The sequence below is a fragment of the Macaca mulatta genome, chromosome 17, assembly GCF_049350105.2.
Source record: "Macaca mulatta isolate MMU2019108-1 chromosome 17, T2T-MMU8v2.0, whole genome shotgun sequence".
Taxonomy (NCBI): domain Eukaryota; kingdom Metazoa; phylum Chordata; class Mammalia; order Primates; family Cercopithecidae; genus Macaca; species Macaca mulatta.
In genome coordinates this window covers 7,312,411-7,327,848 of record NC_133422.1, presented here as the reverse complement: position 1 = coordinate 7,327,848, position 15,438 = coordinate 7,312,411, and the positions used below count along the sequence as shown (strand labels likewise).

Here is a 15,438-nt window from a genome sequence, read left to right as displayed (position 1 = left end):
CGAAAGAAAGACCACCGGCCAACACAAGCCGACACTTGTATCGTGTCAGACAGCCCGGAAAGGGGCCTTCAAGGACGACCAACAGGACGCCGACGACCCGAGCGTGCTTACGTCGTCCTTTGCGTCACCGCCTACGCCGGAAGCTCCCGTGTTTCCGTGCCTCCCCGGGGAATACTGCGGGTGGAGCTGCGGAAAGTGCTAGTAGTAGTTGCTTATTTGTTTGCAGAAATAATTGCGTGGGTACGAAAGTCAAACGAGAATGAAGCAAGTATATTATCTAGTTTCTATGTCTTTAAATAGTTTATCCTCCACACGTCTAAACATACGCACCTGCTAGTAGGTGCGCAAACGTTAAAACTTCTTTGGAAAGCAATTTGGCAAAATCCAGTAAAAAAAGATTTTCAACTACTATACCCTAGCACTCTGCTGCTACCTATACGTCTTGTAGAAACTTTGGTAAGTGAACGAGGATGTATGTAACAGCGCTGTGAGTAGAAGCAAAAAATTAGAAACGTCCATCAATAAGAGAATAAATACCTTATGGGATGTTAATTAGGATGTCGTATTATACGCCCATAAAAGAAGACTGAATTCAGAAATGTGATGAGGCAAAAAGAGAAAGATGTGGAAAAATAAATAGTATGACAATTCATGTGCATTCAATTCTAAAACTTGTAAAATAATGCTATATATTGCTTAGTTATGTATATATATGTAGTTAAAGTAGTCAAGAATACAAGAGAATGAAAATCAAGTTGAGAAAAGCGGTCATATCTGGTAAGGAGGGGACAAGAAAGGGAGGCTTTAACTGTATTGGCCATTATTAAACCAGATGTTAAATATAGGGGTGGCCATTGTTTTATTCACTACACCTTTAAAAATAGGTATTATTTTGTTAATGTAGTTTATTTTTAAGGCTGTTTTAGTTTTTTTTTAAGTTGCGATAATCCCATATACAAAGCATCCAGTTTCCCGTATTATTAACATTTCATGCTAATATGGTACATTTGTTGCAATTAATGAACCAATATTTTACACTATTAACTAAGGTTTACATTTTATTCAGATTTCCTTTTGTTTTACCCAATACCCTTTTTCTGTTCCAGGATTCCATCCAGAATACCACATTACTTTTAGTTATCATGTCTCCTTATATGCCTCTTGTGGCTGTGGCAGTTTCTCAAACTTTCCTTACTTTTGGTGACCTTGAGAGTTTTGAGGAGTACTGGTCATGTATTTTGTAGGATGTCCTAATCATGGAATTTGTCCGATGTTTTTTATCATGATTATATGTATTTTCAGGATGCATTTTTAAAAAGTCATCTAAGTAACAAAATCCCTTATCAGACTGAATATAAATAATATCGTCCAATCGCTTTTGAAGTTGGCATTTCTTTGACTCACTCTCCTGATGCACCTGAAAGTTGTAATTTCTAAGAACTGCATTATCGCTATTTTTAAAAAGTGTACATTCCGTGACCACCATCATCAGCACTTAACATCATTTGCTGAAGAACTTGAGGAGGAATAGGATTTGGTATTGATTCGTTCAATACATTGACTCCTCCTGACGTTCACTGTAACCATTAGCCCTTGGCTTCTAGATTGTCTTTATTCAACTGAATTTTCTGTAGCTCGTCATTACAATCACTCTCTTAGAACTCACTACCTCAGGTCACTTTTCCTTTCCCATTACTTTCTTTCTTTCTTTGAGAGGGAATTTCATTCTCGTTGCCCAGGCAGGAGTGCAGTGGTGCAATCTCAGCTCACCACAACCTGTGCCTGGCGGATTCAAGCGATTCTCCTGCCTCAGCCTCAGGAGGAATAGCTGGGATTGCAGGCATGCGCCACCACACCCGGCTGATTTTTTTTAGTAGCGACGGGATTTCACCATGTTGGCCAGGCTGGTCGTCAACTCCTGACCTCAGGTGATCCACCCGCCTCCACCTCCCAAAGTGCTGGGATTACAGGCGTGAGCCATCGCGCCTGGCCCCCATCACTTTCTTAGCACATGTAGAACCTTGGATAAATGCAACCATGACAGTACCTCCACAGCTGAGCACCGTTGAAGAAAATCTTGTAAACAGGTCGTCTGGTGTGATGACAAATCAGAAACTAGTCATCCAAGCACTATATTTTCTTGCACTTAGAAATGTTTTTTTGAGCCCATGGAGTGTTTTAAAAATTAACATATCAAAAAAAAAATAAAGATTTCTGGCTTCCCTTGGAAAATCAGGAGATCTGGCGGCACAGAGCTGCTAGGCTTGGTGGCAGCACTCCAGTGGTTGCCCCTTTAGATGGGACATGCATTTTTGAGTTCCTTCGTCACTCAGTCTGCTTCAGTCGTTTACTGCCTGGCCCCTGTTGGCATTTGTGTTTGTAGCCCCTCCCATAAATTCATGATCAACCCTTAACAAATGGGTACTCTGCTGTTTAGCATCCCCACTGCAGTTCCCCAGTTAATTTGCTTACCTGCTGTCAAAAAAAAAAAAAAAAAAGTTAAACTTTTACGTGATTACAGTTAGTTTTATTCAGAAGTCTTGCTGAGGACTGTAGACCAAGGTTTATACCCTGAGGGCGGTTCTTTCACAGGGCTCCAAAGTGGTGTTTCAGCCTATTGCTTCTATGTAGGTTGTGGGGGTTCTGTATGTGTGAAATCTCATTAAAGTTTGGGTGTAAGAGTACATCACTTTATAGATTACTAAAGTAAATTGGTTATAGATTGTAGAAGCATAATCACAAACCCTGTCAGACATCTTCATGTAGGAAAAGGCAAGGTCGAGTTGATTTACTGTTTCAGGAACATTGTAACTCAGGCAAGTGACGTGGGGGCCCGTGTGCTCTATCCTGTTTTAAGATTCTTCCTGCCGGGCGCGGTGGCTCAAGCCTGTAATCCCAGCACTTTGGGAGGCTGAGACCGGTGGATCACAAGGTCAGAAGATCGAGACCACCCTGGCTAACACGGTGAAACCCCGTCTCTACTAAAAATTTAAAACGAGCCGGGCGAGGTGGCGGACGCCTGTAGTCCCAGCTACTCGGGAGGCTGAGGCAGGAGAATGGCGTAAACCCAGGAGGCGGAGCTTGCGGTGAGCTGAGTTCGCGCCACTGCACTCCAGCCTGGGCAACAGAGCGAGACTCTGTCTCAAAAAAAAAAAAAAAAAAAAAGATTCTTCCTGAGGAGCTGCCTTTCATCCCAGTCAGGGGTTCGAAGCAGAAATAAGCAAACCTGGCTTCTTAACGTTTTCTATTTTGTTTCACATTACTCTATTTAAAGATTATTTCACATCATTTCTTTGATTATCAAACCTTCCTTTCTCCTACCTTTCTTTCACTGTTTTCTCCATCTGTGTAAACATGCTGTATATGTTTTTTTCTGAACTGTTTGAGAGTAGGTCACATATATCTTTTCCTCTTCAGGCCATGTAATGTACTCATTTGTGTCTCCTAAGAATAAGGACATTATCTTATATAACCACAGTACATTTATCAAATTCAGGAAACTAAACACTGATACAATGCTTGTATCAATTTTTTTGTGTTTTTTTGGACAGGGTCTTGCTTTATGGCCCAGACTGTGGTGCAGTGGCATGATCCTAGCTCACTACAGTCTCCACCTCCTACGCTCAAGCCATCTTCCCACCTCAGCCTCCCAAGTAACTAGGACCACAGGTGCTACCACATCCAGCTAATTTTTAAATATTTTGTAGCGACGGGGTTTCACCATGTGGTCCAGGCTGGTCTTGAACTCCTGAGTCAAGTTATCTGCCTGCCTCAGCCTCCTAAAGTGTTGGGATTACAGGCTCCTGGCCAGTATCACATTTACAATCCATATTTCCAATGTCAGTTGTCCCAATAATGTCCTTTATGGCATTTTTTTCTTTACATGATCCGGTCAGAAATCATATGTTGTGTTTATTAATAGTCACTGTGTCTCTCTTAGCTTTTAATCTGAAGCACTTTGGCCTTTTCTTGCCTTACGTGACATTCACGTTTTTCGAGTCTGCAGGTCAGTAATATTTGCCCTGGTATAAGCAGTGTTTTCTCCCTTATGTGCCATCTGTTTGCATGAAGATCATGCAAATATCCTGCTTCTAAACAAACTTTCCCTCCTGGATTGAGTATTCATCAATGCTTCTCGCAATCTTTACTGTGATGGTTACAAAGCGGTCATTTTCCAGCTCCGTTTCTACCTCCACATTAAGGAAAGGCTTTCCGTTTTTCCCTATTCATTTATTTTATTCGTTCGTTTATTTGTCTAAATGTTAACCTCTTTTCCCTTTCCCTCTAAACCAGTTGTGTTCCTCAGGGATGTCAGTCTCCTTTAAAGGACAAGGCAGAGAGTGAGAGGGTAGAGCCCAGGCCCCTCCCCCTTGCTGCTCCCTGAGGAGTGCACATTTATCTGCTTCCTGTAGTAAGGTTCATGTAAGATTTCGTTTACAAAACAAGCAGTCTGCTACTTTTTTAAAAGTTTGAAAACCACCATCTTAAGTAAATATCCTCCGTGCCCATTACAAAAAAAAGAAAGAAAAAAGAATGCTTACTCTTTTTCTATAGACAGTTGAGAATCTGACTCATTTTAACCAGAGGCATGATGATGATATTAGTGATAGCTAATATTTCCTGAGGGCTCATTCTATGTGCCAGTAAGCACTTAAAAATATTATCTTACTTAATTCTTACGAAACTCCTAGGAGGTAACTGGTGGTACCTACTCCTATGCATTTAGAAGATTCTACAGTGTACAAAAGGTTGCTTTTCAGGTTTTTCCATTGCTGTTTTGGAATTGAGCTTTCTCAAGTCACCTACGTCAACTGGCATTTGTGCATCTGTTTTTCAGCTTTCAAAACGTTGCTGTATTTTTTTATCCTCCGCATGCATATGGTTTAGGTCTTTAGACACACACACACACACACACACGCGCGCGTGCACACACGATGGGATTCTAGGAGGTAACACAATTAGATGAGAGTATTTAATCCATCATTTTAATCTGGAGCCCCTAGGGATGAGTTATTTAGATGCAGGATACCTAATAATTAGTTTAACTCATATATTGTTTTAGCTGAATTGGATGTTGAAGGCATTCCAATACTGAATGAGGAGTTGGGTTATGGAGTGGACATTGGGACATTGTTTTTTAGCTACTCAAACTCATTCCTTCTTCCTGCTAGACCTATATTTACTTGGGGGCTTTAGCTCCTGTCCCATGCGCGTATTCTTAGGAAGCCACTCCCTACCCCCATCAAAACCAAAGGAACCAGAATTGCACTCTCCCTCCTCCGATACACATAGGGTAGACATCCCTTCCAGTAAGCCCCCTCCCTGACTAAAAACAATATTTGATTTTTGATTGATTCATTGATTGATTGAGATGGAATCTTTGTTATGTTATATAGGCAGGTCTTGAACTCCTGGCCTCTAATGATCCTCCCACCTTGACCTCCCAAAGTGCTGGGGTTACAGGCATGAACCAGAATGCCTGGCCAATATTCTGATTTCTATAACCATAAGTTAGTTTTGCCTAATCTTGGATTTCATATGAATGGTACCATACAGTATGTACTCTTTTTTCCTGTGGCTCTTTTTCCTTAGCTGAATGTTGTTGAGAATCAATCATACTGCGCATACTAGTGGTTCAATTCTTTTTATTGCAAAAATATTCCACTGTATGAATATATCACAATTTATTTTTCTGTTCTCCTCTTGATAGCGGTTTGAGTTGTATATAATTTTTGTGGGTCTCGCTGTGTTACCCATGCTAGAGTTCAGTGGTGTGATCGTAGTTTGAGATCACAGCCTGAAACTCCTGAGCGCAGACAATCCCCTATCTCAGCCTCCAGAGTAGCTGGGACAATGGATGTGCTCTACTGAGCCCAGCTTAGGAGTTCCATTCCTTGATCATAAGGTAGGTGTATTAGTCCGTTTTCATGCTGCTGATAAAGACATACCTGAGACCCAGTAATTTACAAAAGAAAGAGGTTGAATTTGACTCATAGTTCCACGTGGCTGGGGAGGCCCCACATTCGTGGTGGGAGGTAAAGGCACGGCTTACATCTCAGCAGGCAAGAGAGAGAATGAGAAAGATGCAAAAGCGGAAACCCCTGATAAAACCATCAGCTCTCATGTGGCTTATTCACGACCACGAGAACAGTATGGAGTAAACTGCTCCCATGATTCCAATTATCTCCCACCAGGTCCCTCCCTCAACATGTGGGAATTACGGAGTACAATTCAAGATGAGATTTGGGTGGGGGACACAGAACCAAACCATACCAGTAGGTGTATGTCTAACTTCATAAAATATTGCAAAATGGTTTTCCGAAGTAAACCCCAATTTTATGAGCACTTTTCTCTCAAGAGGATAAGGCGTTTGTTTTTACTATAGGCTTTTAAAATAGGTTTGTGTCATTAGCTCCAGCGTACAGATCTGAAAAACAAAGTGAGTTCCAGAGTCACTAATGGTCAATGTGTGTCTAGTTTGAGACCTTTAGTGTGAAGAGAATAAGAAAATAATTGAAACTTTAAAAGAAATATGAAGCAAATTACATGTAGAAAATAGGAAATAGCAAAATTCATTCAACATTTATGAGCATCTAGATTAAATCAGATACTGTACTAAGTGATGAGACTATAAAAATGAATAAAACATGATCCTTGCCCTCAAGGAACCCACAAAGAGTCTGGTAGAAGAAAAAAGCGAGTTCATTACAATATTGTAAGTGGTTCAGTAGAGGACACTGAAAATGAGTGGCATGGGAGTTCCGTGGAAGAAGTTACTGCATCTAGATTGGAGGAAGGGGATGGGAAGAGAGAAGAACCCCTGAACAAAAACGGGAGCTTCACAGAGGTTTGGCTTGATAAGAGTAGCACTTTAATCAGAGAACGAATAGTAAGGACATTTAAAGCAGAGGGAACAGCTTACGTAAAGGCATAGAGATGGATAACAACTTTAGGATCTTGGAGTAGCGAAAGTTGTCCAATGGTCTTAGAAAAGAGCAACAAATGAACAGGGATGTGGCTTATTAAGATAAAGGAAATTTATAATTTTGTAGTAAGCTTGAGTAAAATACTAGACAAAACACAACTTCCGGTCATTAAGCTGAATTTACATCTATGTATTTCTATTTTTGTGTCTTGTGAAGGGATTTTAACAAAGTAAATGTTTTGTTTTATTTTGGTTTTCAGAAGACATTGGCTGATTAATTCCAGGAGGACAAATTTTCCAAGCTAGGAGAAAAAAACGTTCTGTCCTTTATGTGAGAGGCCCAGTTGGTCACCTCTTTTGAGTATCTCACCAATTACTTATGATTTGTCCTTTGTTCTGGTAGATTGACAGGAGAACAATTTCAAGTAAGAACTGATTAGGAGTTTCTAATGTAGAAAGTATATAATGAGAATTCTTGTCTCCAGAAAAATGTCACTGCAATGACAGCTAAAGTAATGAGGGTTAGAAATACTATGAATAATTGAAAAATATATCATGAAGGATAATTGTGTAAAATAATCTTTCTTCCATCAAACTTTTTTTTTTTTGAAACAGAGTCTCGCTCTGTCACCCAGGCTAGAGTGCAGTGGCGCCATCTCGGCTCACTGCAACCTGTGCCTCCTGGGTTCAAGTGATTCTTCTGCCTTGGCCTCCTGAGTAGCTGGTAGCATCCACCACCATGCCCAGTTAGTTTTTGTATTTTTAGTAGAGACAGAGTTTTGCCACATTGGCCAGGCTGGTCTCGAACCCCTGACCTCAGGTGATCCACCTGCCTCAGCCTCCCAAAGTGCTGGGATTACAGGCATGTGCCACTGCTCCCGGCCCCATCAAATAGCAGAGTGAACAAGACAAAAATCTATTTTTTATTTTATTTTTATTTTTTACCACTTATCCTAAAGTCGAAAAATCTGTTTTTTTAATTGAGCAAGGCAAAGATTGTGTCCTTCCTTCCAAAATCTGATTCTTTATCTGAAAAGCGCAAGGCATAAACAGGTTTGTAACCATGTAATTGGACATTAAAATTGAATCCTAACCCCCTAGCACACGTCCTCATTGTCTGTAGCCAGATTTTTCTGTCTCAATCCTGATTTTTGTTCCAGACTTCAAAAATACCTTCAGCTGCTGTAGACTCTAAGGCCAGTACAACGTGAGGCAGAACCGAATCAAATACTAGAAGTATTCAGATGGGGAATGTGTTGAAGTGATGAAGCAGTTGGGGAAGTCATTGCAGACTGGTTTATAGCGGCTCAGTTATATTTCAAGAATAAAGCACAATTTGGAATGTGGAAATAGCTTCACTGTCAATATTAGACTTTTGAAGTAGATGGGAAGTACTTGGTAGACTTTTAGGACTTGTAATGAATTCAGAGAGACCAACTGGTCAATTGAAGTCAACAGTGTTCACTCCTAATAATTATGTTAGTTTTTCTAGGTAACACCACCTGGAGCTATGCACATATTTTCTTGGCAAAGTTACTTTTTGTATTTGTAAAGAAGGAAGGAAGAGGTTCACCCTCTGATCCCGCACATTTGCTTCTTATTGATTTGGGGTGAAAGCAAACAAACAAATTTCAGTTCTGTTGTTAGCCCTGATTGACTGATTGATTATGGCTACCTGGACCTCAGTTGAGAAGGTTCTAAGGTTAATTTCAGGCTCATTGAAAATTAAAGATTATGAATACCTGATGTGCTCCCTGGGAGGAAAAGCACCTGTATATTCTGTGTTTTTTGTTACCTCTGATTTAGATAACTAGTAGTAGAAGTAATTTTACTCGAAGAGGCAAGGGCCTGCACAGGAATGGGAACAGTCCAGGAAATTGGAGGGGGGACATGGCTTGTAGGGGGGTACTCTGGAAGAGAGGGTTCCCTATACCAAAGCTAGTAAGAAAGAAGATACCTTTTCCATGGTGGGGAAAAAAGCAAGAGTTTTGGAGCCAACAGACTCGCTTCCAGCTCTGTTCTGCAGCTTTCTGTAAGCGTATTTCTTTGCCTTTAAAATGGAGGCACAAATACTTGTTTAAAAGGGGTTTGGATTTATACTACCATGTGAGACAATGAATGTAGAACATCTTTTCTATTTTGTCCAGTACCTGGCAGCTGGTAGGTACAAAGTGTATCCTGCTGTCTCTGGCCATTTCTCTCCTCCTAGCCCAGTCATACTCAGAAATCTGGTCTGTGCAGTCCTGAGTGTCTCAGACTTGCAAGGGATCTGTGAGTCAAAACTGTTTTCCTAATAATGCTAAGGCATGATTTACTTTTAATTTTTTACCCTTGAGTCATTTTTTTTTTTTTTTCCTTTTTAGAGCCAGGGTCTCGCTATGCTGACCAGGCTGACCTCAAACTCTTAGGCTCATGTGACCCTCCCGTCTCAGCGTCTCTAGTAGCTGGAAGTACAGGCAAGAGTCATAGAGCCCAGCATCCATATCTTGTTAATGTATTTTATGTGACAAAGCAAGAAGTATGCATACAGCACTGTAACATTGTGCTTTCTAATCAGTATGATGGTTGGCTGGAGGAAAAATATTTGGCTGTTGTTTGACTTGACAGCTGAACTTCACCACCACTTTATTCCATTGAACACTTTTTACATGATAGATTGACAAACTGTGGTGCTTCAGACTTGGATATTTGGCAGATATTTTTGAAAAATGAACTTAACCAGATTGCCACTTCAATGCAAATAACTCATAATGTATGTTGCCAATGATAATTTGAGCTTTTAAGTGAAAATTGGTATTTTGGAAAACTTGTATTCACAACTGTGAGCTTTAGGGCTCCCCAAAACTTAGATACTTTTCTGATGAGATCAGTGACGATATTAACAAATATGTTTTCTTTTACATTGTATAAAAAATGTGTATTTGGAAGATCTGCATAACTGAGTGAACCGTATTTTCCAAATGACCAATACATAATGTTACAAAATAATAAATGAGAAAACATCCATTTGACGTGTAAGATAGATCAATAGGTTTTAATGTAACAGAGTAGGAAAACTTCATTGCTAGGGTTTCAGATTTCACATTACAACTAATCTAAGGCCGGGCATGGTGGTTCATGCCTGTAATCCCAGCACTTTGGGAGGCCGAGGCGGGCGGATCACCTGAGGTCAGGAGTTCGAGACCAGCCTGACCAACATGGAGAAACCCCGTCTCTACTAAAAATACAAAATTAGCCAGGTGTGGTGGCACATGCCTGTAATCCCAGCTACTCGGGAGGCTGAGGCAGGAGAATTGCTTGAACCTGGGAGGTGGTGGTTGCAGTGAGCTGAGATGATGTCGCTGCACTTCAGCCTGGGCAACAAGAGCAAAACACCATCTTAAAAAAAAAAAAAAAAAAAAAAAATCTGGCACTTGAGCACTGGAATAGGATCAAATAAGGACAGATGCAGTTATCTGGAAAGGTTATTCAAATTCTTCTCCTTTTTATAACATCTGTGTGAGGCTGCATTTTCTTCATATTCCTGTGCTTCAGCCAAACAGCATATGGCGATAGATTCGGTGCAAAAGCAGATATGAATATCTTGTTATCTTTGATTAAGCTAGACATTAAGTAAAGACATTGAAAACACTAAACATTAAAAACAAGGCCACACTTCTCACATATTTTTTCTGGAAAATATTATTATAAAATGTTATTTATGTTAACATGTAGAGTTTTAAAAATTATTTTATATAAATTAATGAGTATAAAAATTTTTCATTTTAACTTCTGATATATGGTAAATATTGATAGATAAAAATCACACAAGCAAAAGCTGTTACTGATCCTCAGTAATTTTTTGACAGGTAGAGATTTCCCAAGACCAAAAGGCTTATGTGCACTGCTCCATTCCACTGTTTCTGCTGCTGGTTCTGCTTTGACTCTCCCAGAAGAAAACCAGGGTTGTCACCGGAAGTTCCTGAAGTAATCTCCTTTTTAAGCAAACTTTGATTATTATACTATTTGGGTGAGTCCCAGACCAAAATATGCACATTCTCATGGTGATCTTGCTTCTGCTAAGTTTTCCAGGAACACGGACTCATGGGATTATTTTCATTTTGCTTTGTTTCTGGGCAGGTCATAGTACAACTTTGCTGAATTGCCTCGAACTGAGTCTTGGATTTTTACTTTAATTTGTCCTGTGATTATGATGATTTTGCTTCACTGATATTCTGTCATGTCCTTAGATTTCTAGTGAAACTGCTTACAGATCAACCCGTAAAATTTTACGGGAAAGTCAGGTAGGGAACTAGCACTTGGTTATGCTTGTTTAAAAAGAAACCCACAAAGTTTTTTCTCAAAACAGTCTTTCTGGTTGCCAAATGAAATAGGGGAGCAATTAGACTTATGTCTGATGAGTAGATTAAAATATTTCTGCTGACTGCTATCGTGTCCTTCCTGGACCTCTGAGGTATCATTCAGATACTTGGCTGTACTCTGATGGAATAAGAAGAATCTGTGGTTGAAATATTTTGACTACAGTACTTGCTGACAAAAGACAAAAACCCTTTTAGGAATTAGAAAAATTACTCTGGCTAAAGTTTCATATATGTCAGGAATATTTGAAATAGATCTTATTTTTTGAAAACTGACAATAACTTTAACCACTATAATGAACCACAATGCCATAAAAATATTTCTGCACAATAGTTGATATGAAATGCCTTTAAAAGTTTTAGTACTGGGATTTGTAACGGAAGCGTAAAATGTAATGTGAAGAACATTTATCAGACACTAGTTTAATGCTATTAATTTGTACTTAGACTTCAAAATCTATAAATGCAATTTTGCTACCAATTATTTTCTTCAAACTATTTTTAAAATACCTGTGATGCTTAAATTTTCGCTTCTGTAGTACAGTCCTCTCTCTATATCTGGGGGAATTGCTTCCAGAACCACTCAGATACCAAAATTCATGAATGCTCATGTCCCTGATACAAAATGGCATAGTATTTGCATATAACCTACACACATCCTCCTAACAGTTTAAATCATCTCTACATTATTTATTGATGTGATACCTAATACAATGTAATGTTATATAAATAATTATACCATATTATTTCTATTTTTTTTAATTATATTGCGCCCAGGCTAGAGTGCAATGGTGCAACGCAGTCTCAGCTCACTGCAACATCTGCCTCCCAGGCTCAAGTGATATCTCCTGCCTCAGCCTCCCAAATAGCTGGGATTACAGGCATGTACCACCGTGCCTGGCTAATTTTTGTATTTTTAATAGAGATGGAGTTTCACCATGTTGCCCAGGCTGGTCTCAAACTCCTGACCTCAGGTGCACCCCCTTGGCCTCCCAAAGTGCTGGGATTACAGGTGTGAGCCACCGCACCAGGCCTGAGCCACCATGCCAGGCCTAAGTTTTTTTTCCAAATGTTTTCCATAAGCATTTGTTTGAACCCACAGGTGTGGAACCCATGGATATGGAGGGCTGACTGTGTTTGAAAGCTGACTTATGTGCATGAATTTGGCAAGGTTCAATGTAAATTGTTTGCTAGAATTCTATTTAATTTTGGTCTATCTGGGAGAAGATTATTGAAACTGGAAAGTAAACTGCACAAGGAACGACTAGGGGCAGTGGTCTGATTAACTTTGGCATGGTGAATTTCAGATAGTTATACTGCATAGTTCATAGGTGCATGGGCTTTGTCACTAGAGGTTTACCACTTTGTATCCAGTGGTTAGCACATAGCAAATGCTCAATAAGTATTTGGAAAGAGAGAGGGAAAAGATGAAAATGGAAGGGAGCAATGAGCTGGCTCAACCAAATCAGCATTACTACAGTTAATTTTAATAGCAATGACAGAATTTTAAGAAAATGATTGTTCACAGTTGCAGAGTCTTACAGAAGGAATTAGTGTTTAGGGTTCATTTGAGATTAACCAATGAATCTGACTTAGTCTACTTGTCAGCTGACTGGTTTCCTCAAACAGTGCTCAGGGCATTCATTTGTTCATGAAGCATACATTTATTGGTCACCTATGTGACAGGCAGTGTGCTGAAGATACATGAGAATAAAACAGGCATCCCTATGCACTTGAAGTTTACATTCTAGTGAGAAAAGACAATTAATAATAAATTATTTACATGATTACAATATATACATTATGACAGATGGAGGAAAGTGTTATGGAGAAAAAAATGAAGAAAGGGGAAATGAGCAGACATTACAATTGAACATAGAGTGAGCAGAGAAGACCTCACTGAGAAGGACATTTGAACAAAGATCTGAAGAAAGTGAGGAAGGGAGCCATGCAGGCATCCGAGAGAAGAGCATTACAAACAGAGAAGAAACACGAAGATCCTGTGGACAAAGCATTCAATACATTTAAGCAAGGGGGCAGGGAGGTTAATGGTTGGGTAACAGGAGAGGGAGGGTAGTGTGGAATGCAGGGAGAGGTAAGCACATTTTGTGAGACGTTTCGGTATTGCAGGTACTTTGGTTTTTATTCTGAATGAGATACGAAGGCAGTAGAGGGTTTTGAAGAGGAGTGATGCAATCCTTATTTTTGTAAAAGATCACTCTGGAGTAGCTGTTAAGAATGAAGAGAAGGTAGTTGAAGGGAGAAACAGAAAATTCAACAATAATAAATGAAAACTTCAATACTCCGCTCTCTTTTTTTTTTTTTGAGTCAGATCTGACTCTGTCACCCAGGCTGGAGCTCAGTGGCACGATCTCAGCTTGCTGCAACTTCTGCCTCCCAGGTTCAAGCGAGTCTACTGCCTCAGCCTCCAGAGTAGCTGGGATTACAGATGGGTGCCACCATGCTCAGATAATTTTTGTATTTTGAATAGAGAAGGGGTTTCACCATGTTGGCTAGGCTGATCTCGAACTCCTGACCTCAGGTGATCTGTTTGCCTCGGCCTCCCAAAGTGCTAGGATTATAGGCGTGAGCCACTGTGCGGGCCACTCCACTCTCTATAATAGATAAAACCCAGACAAAAAATTAGCGTGAATGTAGAACACTTGAACAATATTATCAAATAACTGGCCCAAGTAACGCCTGTAGAACATTTTAACAACAATAGCAGACTAGACATCTTAAGTGCATATGGTATATTCTCCAGGATAGACCATATACTTGGCCATAAAACGAGTCTCAAAAAATTCAAAAGAATTAAAACCATACAAAGTATTTTCTCAGGCCACAATACAAACATAAGAAATATTATGGGAAATACAATTATGTGAGAATTAAATGACACACTGTGTTACCAATGGATTAAAAAAGAAGAAATAATAGAAATTAGAAAATTATTTGAGATGAATGAAAATTAAATACAAGAGCCTGGTGTGGTGGCTCACACCTGTAATCCCACCACTTTGGGAAGCTGAGGCAGGAGGACCACCGAGCCCAAGAGTTCAAGGCCAACCTAGCAACGTAGTGCGACCCCGTCTAAAAAAAAAAAAATTAGTCAAGTGTGGTAGCACATGCCCATTATCCTAGCTACTTGGGAGGCTGAGGTGGGTGGTTCACTTGAGCCTGAAAGGGCAAGATTGCAGGGAGCCATGGTCATGCCACTGCACTCCAGCCTGGGCAACAGAGTGAGACTCTGTCTCAAAAAAGAAAGAAATGAAAAAAAGTATCGAAATGTCTGGGATACAGTGGAAGCAATGTATGGGGAATAGCTGTAAGCTCCTATATTAGAAAAGAAAATCTCAAATCAGTAACTTGGCTTTGTACTTTTGGAAAGTAGAAAAAGAACAACAAACCCAAGGCAATCATAAAGAAGGAAATAATGAATAGAAAGGAAGTAAAATAGAAGAAATCAATAAACCCAAAAGTTAGTTTTTTGAAAAGATCAAGAAATTGACAAACCTTAATGACAGCAAGAAAAAACAGTGAAGACTCAAATTATTAAAATCAGGAATGAAAGCATGAACGTCACTATCAATCTTACAGAAGTTACAAATATTATAAAGGAATACTATGAATAACTGCATGCCAACAAATTAGTTAACTTATGTGAAATGAGCAAATTCCAAGAAAGACATGGAATGAAACGGACACAAGAAGAAATAGAGGCTGGACACAGTGGTTTACATTTGTAATCTCAGCATTTGGGGAGGCTGAGGCAAGTGGATCACTTGAGCTCAGGAGTTCAAGACCAGCCTGGGCAACACGGTGAAAACCTGTCTCTACAGAAAAAAGTACAAAAATTAGCCAGGTGTGATGGCTAGCTAGTTGTCCCAGCTACTTGGAAGGCTGAGGTGGGAGGATTGCTTGAGCCCAGGAGGTCGAGGCTACAGTGATCACACCACTGCACTCCAGTCTGAGCAACAGAGTGACCCTGTCTCAAAAAGAAGAAATAGAAATCTAAGTAAATCTAAAACAAGGGATTAAATCAACAATGTAAAATCTTCCCTAAAAGAAAAGCCTATGCCCAGAAAATTTCACTGGAGTATTCTACCTAACATTTAACAAAAATTGCTTACAAATCTTTCACAAACTCTTCCA

General features: G+C 39.7%; 1 protein-coding gene across 17 annotated transcripts in view; it reads left to right on the top strand.

Moving 5' to 3' along the window:
* The first annotated feature begins 114 nt into the window (after nt 1-114).
* USP12 (ubiquitin specific peptidase 12) overlaps nt 115-15,438 on the top strand; it is a 173,806-nt gene continuing 158,482 nt past the window's right edge. For 7 of the 17 annotated variants that reach the window (XM_077974304.1, XM_077974301.1, XM_077974303.1 and 4 more), the window contains exons 1-2: nt 115-460; nt 10,778-10,934. The gene's annotated coding sequence lies outside the window, so the exon portion shown is untranslated. Of the gene's footprint in view, nt 461-10,773; nt 10,935-15,438 lie in introns of all 17 variants that reach the window. The other 10 variants (XM_077974307.1, XM_077974296.1, XM_077974299.1 and 7 more) reach the window with 8 other exon arrangements.